Genomic DNA, 12,145 nt, shown 5'->3' on the forward strand with positions numbered 1-12,145 from the left:
TAGCTTAAGTCTATTACTTCCGTAATACATGTATTCATTTTCCGACAAATGGTATTGGTCAATTTACATTCAAATGCACCTTCTTTACAAATGATGGAATTTCCAAGCACACACAGACACAGAAGTTCAGAATACTTACTATTTGTTTACATAAATGTGCAAAATTTGACTTTGGAACTGTAACATTTTTTTCTTTCAGCAAGGTTACAACTAATTAAATCAGCAGCTTTTGAAAAGAAAGATTCCTGCATCCTTACTTTACATATCTGACAATGTTTTCAACAGTTTAGAGTTATGTATAAAAACCTAAGCAATATATTAGGCCAGGCGTGGTGGCTCATGGCTGTAATCCCAGCACTTTGGGAGGCTGAGGTGGGCAGATCACCTGAGGCCAGGAATTCAAGACCAGCCTGGGCAACATGGTGAAACCCCAACTCTACTAAATATATAAATGAGCCATGCGTGGTAGTGCACGCCTGTGGTCCCAGATCACCTGAGGCCAGGAGTTCAAGACCAGCCTGGCCAACATGGTGAAACCCTGACTCTACTAAATATACAAAAATGAGCTGGGCGTGGTGGTGCATGCCTGTGGTCCCAGATCACCTGAGGCCAGGAGTTCAAGACCAGCCTGGCCAACATAGTGAAACCCCATCTCTACTAAAAATACAAAAATGAGCTGGGTGTGATGGTGCGCGCGTGTGGTCCCAGCTACTCAGGAGGCTGTGGCAGGAGAATAGCTTGAACCTGGGAGGCAGAGGTTGCAGTGAGATGAGATCTTGCCACTGCATTCCAGTCTGGATGACAGAGTAGACTCCATCACACTTACAATAAATAAATAAATACAATAAAATATGTTTTGTAAAAAAGGTATTTTATGTTAGAAATGAAGCTTATAACAAGGAACCCTTTTTAGGTAATGAAAATATTTTTAGGCAATGAAAATAATTTTAGATAGTGGAAATTGACTGGGGTGAACCCAACCACACCATTGCCTTTCCTTTCTCTCATGGAACATTCTCGTTCTTAGAGCAGTGGCTCCCAATCATCACAGTGGTGGTGCTGGTGGAGGGTGCAGAGTGGCAGTGGAGTGTGTAGATTAAACACCATTATTCCCACTTGACAGTTTAGGAAATAGGCTCAGAGGGATTAAATCATTTTTAAAAAATTGTCTTGCTAGTTGGGGTCAGAACAAAGTCTCCTTTTTCCCAGACCTCATTCTATCGTAACACATGTTCAGATAGTGATGTCATGTTCTAGCTATTGCTAAGGAAGTGCAAAAAGTGTTTCTCTGTCCTCTATCACTTAAGGTCAACAGCAGCAAAATGACTGAAACTTTCCCTCAGGTAAGCCCTAAAGGAGAAAATATCTCCTCCTTGCATCATGCAGAATTTCCAGGCAGACCCAAACACAATCGATGGCTCAAAGGGAAAATGTCATGGGAGAAAACTACAGAGGCAAATGCAATGATATAGTGTTATGGCAAGTTAAGACATTCTTAAGGATAAAAGAGCAGAAAAACCCATATACAGCATGGAAAGCAAAGCAACCGTAATTCATTTTGAAGAATCACAACATGACCTTTTTTCTTTATTCTGTGAGTGAATATTAAGAGGAATTTAGTTAAGGAAATTGAATGCCAGACCCACACCAGACATAATTCAACTATGTCATTTGCTTAATAATTACATTATCCTGAGGCAGACTCATTGAAATCCCGAGTAGTAACAGGAAAGGCAAGTCATACCAAGCATGAATCTTCAAGCCTCCACCTCAGAAACATGTTGGAAAACTACCCCAATAGCAAATAATTTTAAATTATCTTATTTTCCTATTATAAAAACAAAATGTCAATATGAAAACTTTAGAGAACATACAGAAAGATAACCATTGTAATTATTATGTGCAAATATTTCAGATACACACATATATACACATATATGTATGTGTGTATGTATTTCTATAGAAATGTGGGGGGGGCATTTCTATGTATCTATTTCTATTTTCATATCTGTTTCTATAACTATATTATCTACATAATCTTTAAGTGGGATAATGCAACAATGTATTTAATGCTGTTTTATTACCTGCTGTTTTCATTTTACTTTCAGTGAGTTTTTTTTCCAATTCATTAACTAAATTTAATATTTTCTGCAATATTATTAAATTTTATTAGAGACGGGGTCTTGCTCTGCCACCCAGGCTGGAGTACAGTGGCACAATCATAGCTCACTGCAGCCTCGAACTTCTGGGTTTAAGCCATCCTCCCACTTCAGCTGGGACTACAGGTGTGAGTCACTGCACTGACTGTAAAGCTGTTTTTAAGGGCTAAAGATTCAACAAGGAACTTGTAATTATCTTATAGAGGTCAGTTTTGTTTTTTAAAAAATTACTGCTTTGTAGTTTTCATTGACTTTTTAATTGTCTCACTCTAATGACTCTAATTTCCACATTTATTGTATATTATACTTATTTAACATAAAGCTTCTAAAAGAACGTTCTCCATCATTTCACCATATAGTTGACTTAGCTCATAGTTCTCAAGGTAGGTGACTGAAAGGAAACTGAGGCACAAAGTTTTCAGATATTTTGTCATTTCAAAAACACTTTCTTGTCCCTTCCACCTCTTCCAGGAGGTGATTTATTACTTCATTTTCAGATGAAAAAGTGAAGAACGCAAATATTAAGGATACAAGGGCCCACTCAGCTGTAAGATGGGTACCAAATTCAAGTGTTTCTGAACATTTCTTGCCCCGAATTTTTCATCCTGAATGTTCGAACTTTGTGATGACATTTCCTGTTATTTACTAACTGTTGGCCTACAGCTTTTGCTGTCTGGATGCCTTACTTTCTTGATATTTTTTACCTTTAATTATCAGATAAGGCAAAAAAAAATATGCTGTTAGTTTTGTTAATAAAAACAAGAATGAAGCCTCTTTTCCGGTGGTTTTAAAACTAATTGCTTCAGGTTGGCATTTCTAGTTTCTCTACTTTATTTTTTTCTTAAAATTGTTTTTCTTTTTTTAAAAATAATCACCTTCTTTGAGAATAAACTTTTTTATATTCAATTTTTTAAATCTCGGTTGCTAATAGTGTATATTAATAGTATAAATTCAATTATCTTTTTTTTTTTTTGAGATAGAGTCTTGCTTTGTGGCCCAGACTGGAGTGCAGTGGAGCAATCTCGGCTCACTGCAATCTCTGCCTCTCAGGTTCGAGCAATTCTCTTGCCTCAGCCTCCTGAGTAGCTGGAATTACAGGTGCATGCCACCACGCCCAGCTAATTTTTGTATTTTCAATAGAGACAGGGTTTTGCCATGTTGGCCAGGCTGGTCTCAAACTCCTGACCTCAGGTGATCCTCCCCACTCGGCCTCCCAAAGTACCGGGATTGTAGGCATGAACCACTGCCCCTAGCCCTCAATTATCTTCTTAATTATCTTATGACACCAATGGAATTCCATGTGACTTCTATGTAAAGACTCAGATAGTCATAATATTAATTATATAAATAATAACTATCATTCAGTGAGTGTCTATTTATATGCCAAACAGTAAGCATTAAAGACATTTAATTATGCGGTGGCTCAAGCCTGTAATCCCAGCACTTTGGGAGGCTGAGAAGGGCGGATCACGAGGTCAGGAGATCGAGACCATCCTGGCTGACACGGTGAAACCCCGTCTCTACTAAAAAATACAAAAAACTAGCCGGGCGAGGTGGTGGGCGCCTGTAGTCCCAGCTACTCGGGAGGCTGAGGCAGTAGAATGGCGTGAACCCGGGAGGCGGAGCTTGCAGAGAGCTGAGATCCGGCCACTGCACTCCAGCCTGGGCGACAGAGCGAGACTCCGTCTCAAAAAAAAAAAAAAAAAAAAAAGAAAAGAAAAAAAACAAAGAAAAGTTAAAACCTGTATGAAAATAGAAAGAGTGTGCAGTATAATGATTACCTGTTTCCCAGCTTTAACAGCAGTCATGTGATGGTCAATTCTGTTTCATTATACCCTCACCCAGTTCTCTACCTCTCCCTACGCTGGATTTCTTTTTCTTTTTTCTTTTTTTCTCTCTTTTGTTTTTGTTTTTGTTTTTGTTTTTTGAGACTGAGTCTTCCTCTGTTGCCCAGGTGGGAGTGATCTCGCCTCCCATGGATTCAAGCAATTCTCCCGCCTCAGCCTCCAAGTAGCTGGGACTACAGGCGTGCACCACCACACCCAGCTAATTTTTGTATTTTTAGTTGAGACGGCATTTCACCATGTTGGCCATGTTGGCCAGGCCAAGGCAGGTGATCTGCCCACCTTGGCCTCCCAAAATGCTGGGATTACAGGCACGAGCCACCTGTAATCCCTCCCAGCTAACACTGGATTGTTTTGAAGCAAATTTCAGACATCACATTATCTGTAAATATTTCAGAAGGTAAGGACTTATAGGCATGATATATTTTAAATTACGTTTAATTGAAAAAATTTCACTAAATTATAACATACACAAATCATAAGTATATAGCTTGATTAATTTTCAAAATTGAACACACTGGTGTCACTAGCAAGGAACTAAACATTACCAATGCCATAGACTCTTTGCTCATGTCCACTTCGAGTCATATTCCCATCTCCTAAGGGCAACTACTATCCTGACTTCCAACACCATAGATTAGCTTTGACACTTTTTGAACTTGAAATGTATGGAATCATACAGTGTACTTTTTGAGTCTGGTTTCTTTCACTTAACATTTTGTTTGAGAGATTTATTTACACAGCTGTGTAGTTCTCAATGCTACTGTATGACTATACCACAATTTATCTGTTCAATTGTGGAAAGCATTTAGAGTGTTTCTAGTGTTTGGATATTGTGAATAGTCGTTTTTTCCATTTTAGCAGTTTTAATTGAAAGTTTTATATAAAATTACTTTATTCCTACATCTTCTCTATTGTTTCTTCCTTATATATCCCCCTTTCCCCGCTACTTGAGAAGATTGGCTTTCCCTTCAAGGGTCTTTTTTGTGGTCTTCGTCTAGTGTTAGCCCAGTGACAACCACCTTGCTGGAGTAAATGCCCACATGGACAGTGGTGCTATTAGCCTTTTCCTGCTGCACCTATTCAATGCAGATGACATAGTTTTTCCTGTGAACCTGAACTACTTTGCCAATTTGCTGACCTTTATAGTGTTCTTGCACAATCTGAACTTCATCATCCTTTCACATAGGCATGCATCTAACATTGTACTTCAGATCCAGCTCTTCGAAAAGAGGAGAAGACATAATCTTCCTGCAAATGTGGGAAGGTGCATTGAAATGCTTCTTACAGTTCTGTTTCAGTCAGAAGTCCCAAAGGGACTGGACTTCATTTTGGCTGCTTCTGCTTCAGTGATGGCTGCAAAAGGGAAGAACTGAATAGTCTTAAATTCTTTTATTAATCTTATAGAAGAGGGAAAGGTGGCTTAAGAGAGATTAAGTGATTCGCTAAGCTCACACAGGTAATAAATAAGGGAGTCTGGACTTAAACTAGCTTTACCCTACTCCAGAATCAGATATCTTAATGTCTGTATTTTTAAGAAAGCCCATTTTTCAGTTAACTATATATATGTGTGTGTGTGTGTGTGTGTGTAGTGTGTACATACAAACCTATATACTTTGTGGAGAAAATGCATTATTCTGTGTGGTTCTATGCCCAATCACTGGCTTTCTGATTCTGTATCTGTTTATTAGAGAATAAATGTCCCAATCTCTTATAAGAAATTGTTAAAAGTCATCCTTTACAACTAAGAATTGAGTATTGAGCAAGAGTAGGTCGTGACTCTGGCACAGGAAAGGAAGCAGGAAATAGTCTCAGGAGAAGGTTATCTGACCCTATTGAAAAGTAGGATGCTTGTGATCTGTAAGTGTCTGTAGAATATGGTCCTGAAATAACTTTAAGGATTAGACATGTTCTAGTAGGCTTGTCCTCCAGAGGTTGGCTTATGGGGTGTCAAAAAAACAACAACTTTTAGGATTAAGTTCTAATAACCCACTTTCAAGCACACGTGCAGAGAAGTGGGAATTTTAATGTCTAATACATGCATATAAGTGCTTAATTTATGGCAAAAGCAAAAATATTATCTTATTAGTTTATTTAAAACCTAGTTTTTCTCTTTCCTGAAGCAGTTGGAAAAATAAATAATTTAATATTTTATGAATTTTGTGGGTGTGACAGTACTTATTAATTGTCAGGACAAGTATTTATTTTATTACAAATATATGTATATATTATTATAACAGTGCTAGTGCTGTTTCTTTTAAGGTTTTATAAAATCTAAATAGAAGAATAGCTAGATTAATTGAAAATGCAAGTATCTTCAAATTGTGAAAGCTGATTATATCAAGTGTAATATAATATTATGTTGATGCCAAATAACTTACTAATGTATGATTTCCCCTACATTGTTTTTCATTTTTTCTTGTTGTTGGTTACATCTTTGAGAACACATAGCTCCAAAACATTTTTAAATTGTTTATCAAATCATAGACCAAAAGTATATTTTTAGAATGTAATTTTAGAATTTCATTAAGCATTAAACTCATTCATCATAAAACATCATGCATTGCTTGTTTTAGAAACAATACTGAACAGCTCATATCCTTTGCTTAAAAATAGACTTTTTCTTAAAGCAATTATTTTCTTTTCAGTCCAATTTTTCTTTTCTGGTATTCAACAGGACTTCAGTTCCAATGAATTTTTATTTTACTATGCTAATCATGAAATTATCCCATCTTTTTTTCTATCTCCTCCAAAACTGTTGGATTTTAAATGTATTTGTTGATCAGAAGTATATATATTCAGGGCTAGTGAAGTTCATATGCCTTAACCCTCAGTGATTGATAAGAACCGGCTACTGTGACTACTGTATGTAAGAGGCAGTTAAGTAGTTAAGAACACAAATTTTTGGAACCAGATTTACTAGTTCAAATTCTGGTCCTGCTATTTACCAACTAACATGTGACCTTGGCCAACTTATTAACATCTCTGTGCTTCAATGTTTTTGCTTGTAAAATGTGGGATAATAATAATACCTACCTCATAAAGTTATTGTGAGAATTAATTGGGTTAATATATGTTAAGCCCTTAGAACTCTGTGTCTGGCTAATAGTAAATGTTACATAGATATTTTAATTATTATCCTGAGATCTATTACTTTTCTTTGAAATTTTAACAAATTCACTTTTGGGGACCAAGGAGGGCAGATCACTTGAGGCCAGGAGTTCAAGACCAGCCGGACCAACATGGTTGAAACCCCGCCTCAGTCAAAAATACCAAAAAAAAAAAAAAAAAAAAAATTAGCCGGGCTTGGTGGCGCATGCCTGTGGTCCCAGCTACTCAGGAGGCTGAGGCAAGAGAATTGCTTGAACCTGGGAGGTGAAGGTTTCAGTGAACCGAGATCACACCATTGCACTCCAACCTGGGCGACAGAGTGAGTGAAACTCTGTCTCAAACAACAACAACAATAAAAAATTAACAAATTCAAAATAATTAATTCACAATAAAATAATTTCCTTCTACAAATTTTTTATAGGTATCTAATGATGACCCAACTCTGTCCAGAGAGCCTGGAAGCATTTTCTGTATGCTCTATAGTTTTCTTTATCTTTTCTTTAATCTTTTATATGTTCATTTGCTCATTCAGTCTTTCTTATTTATTGAACACTTACTGTGGTGCTTACGTAGCCAGAAAAAAACAAACTGAAAAATTCTCTGGTACCGGTGAGCTTATCTTCATCATCTCAGAGTCAGGCAATAAATGTTAACAGAGCATGTTTGATTGAAAACTTGTCTCATGCCATCCACCCACTACCCCCAAACATTATTAAAGTAAACGTTGTTTTGAAGCAAATGTCTATTTTTCTCTTCACTGGTATATTAAAGAACTTAATTAACTTATTAAATAACTTAACTTACTTTTGCTTTTAAAAATCACTGTGCTTATTTCAATGAACAAGGCGGGAAAATTTGGTTTTAGAAATGGGTGTAGAGATAATGGGTCAATGCTCTTATTTAATTTATTTGCCTTTCCCTCCCACCCCTGATAGCATTAGTCTATCTTCTTATTAAAAACTTTCATCATGACTCATCCTTGAAGTTGGGATATTCAGCTTTACTTGTAAATGGATCAGAGGTTCTCAGAATGCTCACACTTAGGGCTGTGGGAAAGGATGCAGCTGAACAGTAATATATTAACAATATGTGTTGAAACAGCAGTTCCTTGTTGACTGTATACAAAACACAAATTTCTAATAGTTCTTAGCTGCACCACTTCCTCTGCAGATTATGTCGGAAATGCTTTAGTCTGAATAATCATTGCCGGGGGGAAAAGCCTTCAAAATAAATTTACTTTATCGCCTGTGTGTGTGTGAGTGTGTGTGTTAGAGAGAGAGAGAGAAAGTCTGATTATTGTAGAATACCGAGTCAGTCATGTACATATGCCTAGTATAATTAAAGAACATAATTTGATGATAGCAATTATATGAATATCTAATTATATGAATTATTCTGTATGCTGTGGCTTGTGACCACGTTGTTTAAAAATAAACTAATAGCAACAATAGACAGCTAATCCAAAGGTTAAGGAAAACCATGGTGAGGGAATAGGTATTCATTAGACAAAACAAAACTGAAAACTTTAATTATCTGGATAGTTATGGAAGAAATAAATCTATCACCCTTTTTTGGCCATAAGGGCAAAGGGGGTTTTTCCCCTCAGTTATCTCGACATTTGGCTACCACTCTTCTTTGATTCATTTTGGTCTGAAGATATCTGTAAAGTAAACTCTTAGTAGGGGTCAAATAATATATCCCCAGAGTTATTTTTAGTGGATTTTAACCTGGGGCTGTTGCATTTGGTGTGTGTGAGGGGAAGTGTATATATTTTCAAACAGTAATTTATCCACATCCCACCCTGACCCCCCACTTTTTTTGGAGACAGGGTCATGTTGCCCAGGCTGGAGTGCAGTGGCACAATCATGGCTCACGGCACCCATGACCTCCTGGTCCCAAGCCATCATCTCACTTCAGCTCCCCAAGTAGCTGGGACTACAGGCATGTGCTACCATGGTCGGCTAATTTTTTGTAGAGACAGGGTTTTGCTGTGTTGCCTAGGCTGGCCTTGAACTCCTGTCCTCAAGTGATCCTTCCACTTCAGCCTCCCAAAGTGCTGGTGTTAGCCACTGTGCCCGGCCCCTTTGTAATTTTTTAAAAGTTCTGATGATTCTGAATTATCTCATACCTCACTTATATACTTTCTACCTCTATTAGAACCCACTTTTGGGGACTGTGAATAGATTAAGTTTCTAAAAGATCCATTAGCTCAAGAAGAGTCAGTCAATTTCACATGAGAGCTCTTTCATCTTAATAGAAGGACTTTTTTTTTTTTTTTTTAAATCAAGGTTGGCTCAGACTCAGAAAGACTGAGTCTGAACAAATGCAATTTTACATGTGTATGGTAGTAAGTACGTTAAGGGGGCAGGTTGCATGCTGTCAGTGTGCTATTTGGAGTGAGAAGAACTGAGATGTTTTCGAATGGCTTGAGCAGGTGAGGGTCATTTCTTTAAAAAGAAGGACACGCACACACTCCTGATTGAAGTGGCAAACTTTCTCAGAGACATAGGGTTACCCAGCACGTAAGCTACTTACTGCAAGTATGCAACTCTTAAAATATTACATCCACACCTTTACATATGTCTTTGGTTCATCTTCAGTTTGCATGTCAAAAAGAGGGTATCTTTAATCTGACAAATTGATCTCAGGAAGAGGGTCAACCTTTATAACGGTATTGGTGAGATTTTTGTCAGGGCCATATTCTAGTTTGTTAATCAATAATGTTTCTCTCTCTCTCTCTCCCTCTGTCTCTGTGTGTGTGTGTGTGTGTGTGTGTGTATGTGTGTGGTGTGTGTGCCTCCCTTCCTATTTTACCTGTGGCCAAAAGGACCTCCCTCAGTTTCCCTTAGTGTTAATTTCACATATGTAATTAGTAAAACAGTCCCCAAAACTAGTTAAACAATTTTTAGAAAGTTTCAGTCTCAGCAGATTCATACCATTTTATTATGTAGGATGAAGCACATAAAGTATCTTGAGACATTCTTCATGTTGTGGAGACTTGAGGGTTAATGATGAGGCAAGCCTATTAACAACCAGAGGTATCTCGTGTCCTGGATTTCCTGGAGTGTTTACCGTGTGTTACTTTGAATGAATGACCTGAGTGAGGATGCTAAGATTTTCCGTCTTAATGTTACTCCTTTCAAAATCATAATGTTATAGACATTCCTTTATGGTAATTTTATTTTAATAACATTCAGGTACATAGCTGGACAAAAGTCTGATATGTCTAGGTAAGTGATCTAGCTATAAATGAAACACACCGGTGTCAAACGCTGTTTGGAAGTGATCTCGTATTCATTTTCACAACCAACAGATGTGATACACTTTTTTGAAACCTCCCTTTATGCAGAAGAAGTGATATACTTTTAAAAAGCACTTTTTATTTCAGAACATTTATCTGAGAGAGCCTAATTGAGAAGAATATTGCATTAGTAAATTGCTCTGCCCAAGACAACAGCTGCCCTGTTTCTCTTCACGTTTTAAAACCTAAGTCCCAAATCTCAGTCTGTAGTTAAGAGCTTCAAACAATAATTACCTCTGTGAAATAAGCAGAAGTCCTTAAAAGGGTCTGTCGGTTTTCCCGCAATCTTTTACAGGGTGAGCAGCGCTATATCCACTGATAACCCAGCTGCTTAGGAACTGAGTAAAGCCGGCTCCAAACTTCTCAGCTGTTGACAGGCTTGACTTGCTGAGAACACCAGTTAAATATAGCACCCGCGAGCTCAGCTCCTCAACATAGTCATTGCTCTGACAGTGTTGTGAAGGGAGCAGAAGAGGAGAAACCTAATCTCAGAACCCAACAACACCTAGCAACAGTTGAAAAAACTTTTAAACAAAAGTCTGGGTGGGAGATATACAACAACTTCCAATTTCTGCTGATCGAGATTTCAGGGAGAAGAAGCTGCTTTCCCCCCTCTCTACTCTGTTTCCTGCATGACTTCAGCTATTGGCTAGTTCTGGGAAAGAAAGTGGGAAAAGCTTTTTCCTCTGTATTCTTTTGAGCTGGATAGTTTTTAAGAACTCGAATCTGTCTTGGGCTGTGAGACAAGCCACTGGGTTCTTCAAAGGATAAACTACCTCCATAGAGGACATACCTTTGGTTAAAGGAGCTGCCGTCAGGTAAGACCAAAATAAATAACTACTTGCTCTCTTAAGAAATATCTGTTTCCACAAGAAGAGAGTTCTCTTCCATTCTGTTTTGTCTGTTTCCTTTGATTCTTCCTGTTCTACGATGTGATAGCACATTTAGAAATTATAACCATTGTGAATTATTTTTAAAAAGTCAGAAACATCATCTTTTCCTCAAAATCATACCGATTCCTTTTTAAACACATAATTTTATCGTATTTTAGTAGACATCAAAATATTTCTGCCAAGTTAATGCTCTTTGGCAGGTAACAGAAATATGACAAAGAACATTTCACATCTCCTTTCACAATTGGGATGGCTAAGCAATGAAAAGGATATCTGCCCTAGAAGTAAAATAACTTTCATTTACTGAAACTAGCAAACCAGCTTGTGTGGTAAATGAGAGGAAAGTCCCGCATGGTGTTTGTATTGCTGTACTTTTTAAACCTGCTGTTGTATGTGTCTCCTTTTGCCTAATTCTCTGATTACACTGGTACACCTTGTGCTGGTTCTGACCTCTTTACACTAGAGTCACCCCGAAGGCTTCTGACTGGGCATAAAATATGCCTGGTATTAAATCACTACTCTTGAAGTTGTTGACTATAACTACTCAAGATAATGATATTTGTGTATTTTTAAAAAATAAATTAATGCTTGTGTTTAGATATAACAGATTCTGTTTTTAAAAACTTAATTAGAAAACATTTTCTCTTAAGTTGCATGTATGTGTGTATGAATGTGTTTACTATAGTGTGAAGGAAATCCTCCTTTCACGTGATGACATCTTGTCTCCCCTTCCATGAGTTGCCATGCAATTTTATCAGAATGCTTAGAGTAACCAATTTCATGTTGAATATGACAACTTATGGCTGTACATTGTTGACATAGTTAGTATTGACATCT

The 12,145-nt window shown here is 37.4% G+C and overlaps 1 protein-coding gene and 1 pseudogene across 4 annotated transcripts in view; one reads left to right on the plus strand and one right to left on the minus strand.

Moving 5' to 3' along the window:
- Positions 1–4,498: 4,498 nt before the first annotated feature.
- Positions 4,499–5,333, minus strand: LOC144340664 (large ribosomal subunit protein uL24 pseudogene; annotated as a pseudogene).
- A 5,375-nt stretch (positions 5,334–10,708) lies between these two features.
- FILIP1 (filamin A interacting protein 1) overlaps positions 10,709–12,145 on the plus strand; it is a 199,184-nt gene continuing 197,747 nt past the window's right edge. For all 4 annotated transcript variants that reach the window (XM_077999744.1, XM_015136795.3, XM_077999748.1 and 1 more), the window contains exon 1: positions 10,709–11,233. The gene's annotated coding sequence lies outside the window, so the exon portion shown is untranslated. The remainder of the gene's footprint in view (positions 11,234–12,145) is intronic.

Source organism: Macaca mulatta, chromosome 4 (assembly GCF_049350105.2).
Source record: "Macaca mulatta isolate MMU2019108-1 chromosome 4, T2T-MMU8v2.0, whole genome shotgun sequence".
Lineage (NCBI taxonomy): Eukaryota > Metazoa > Chordata > Mammalia > Primates > Cercopithecidae > Macaca > Macaca mulatta.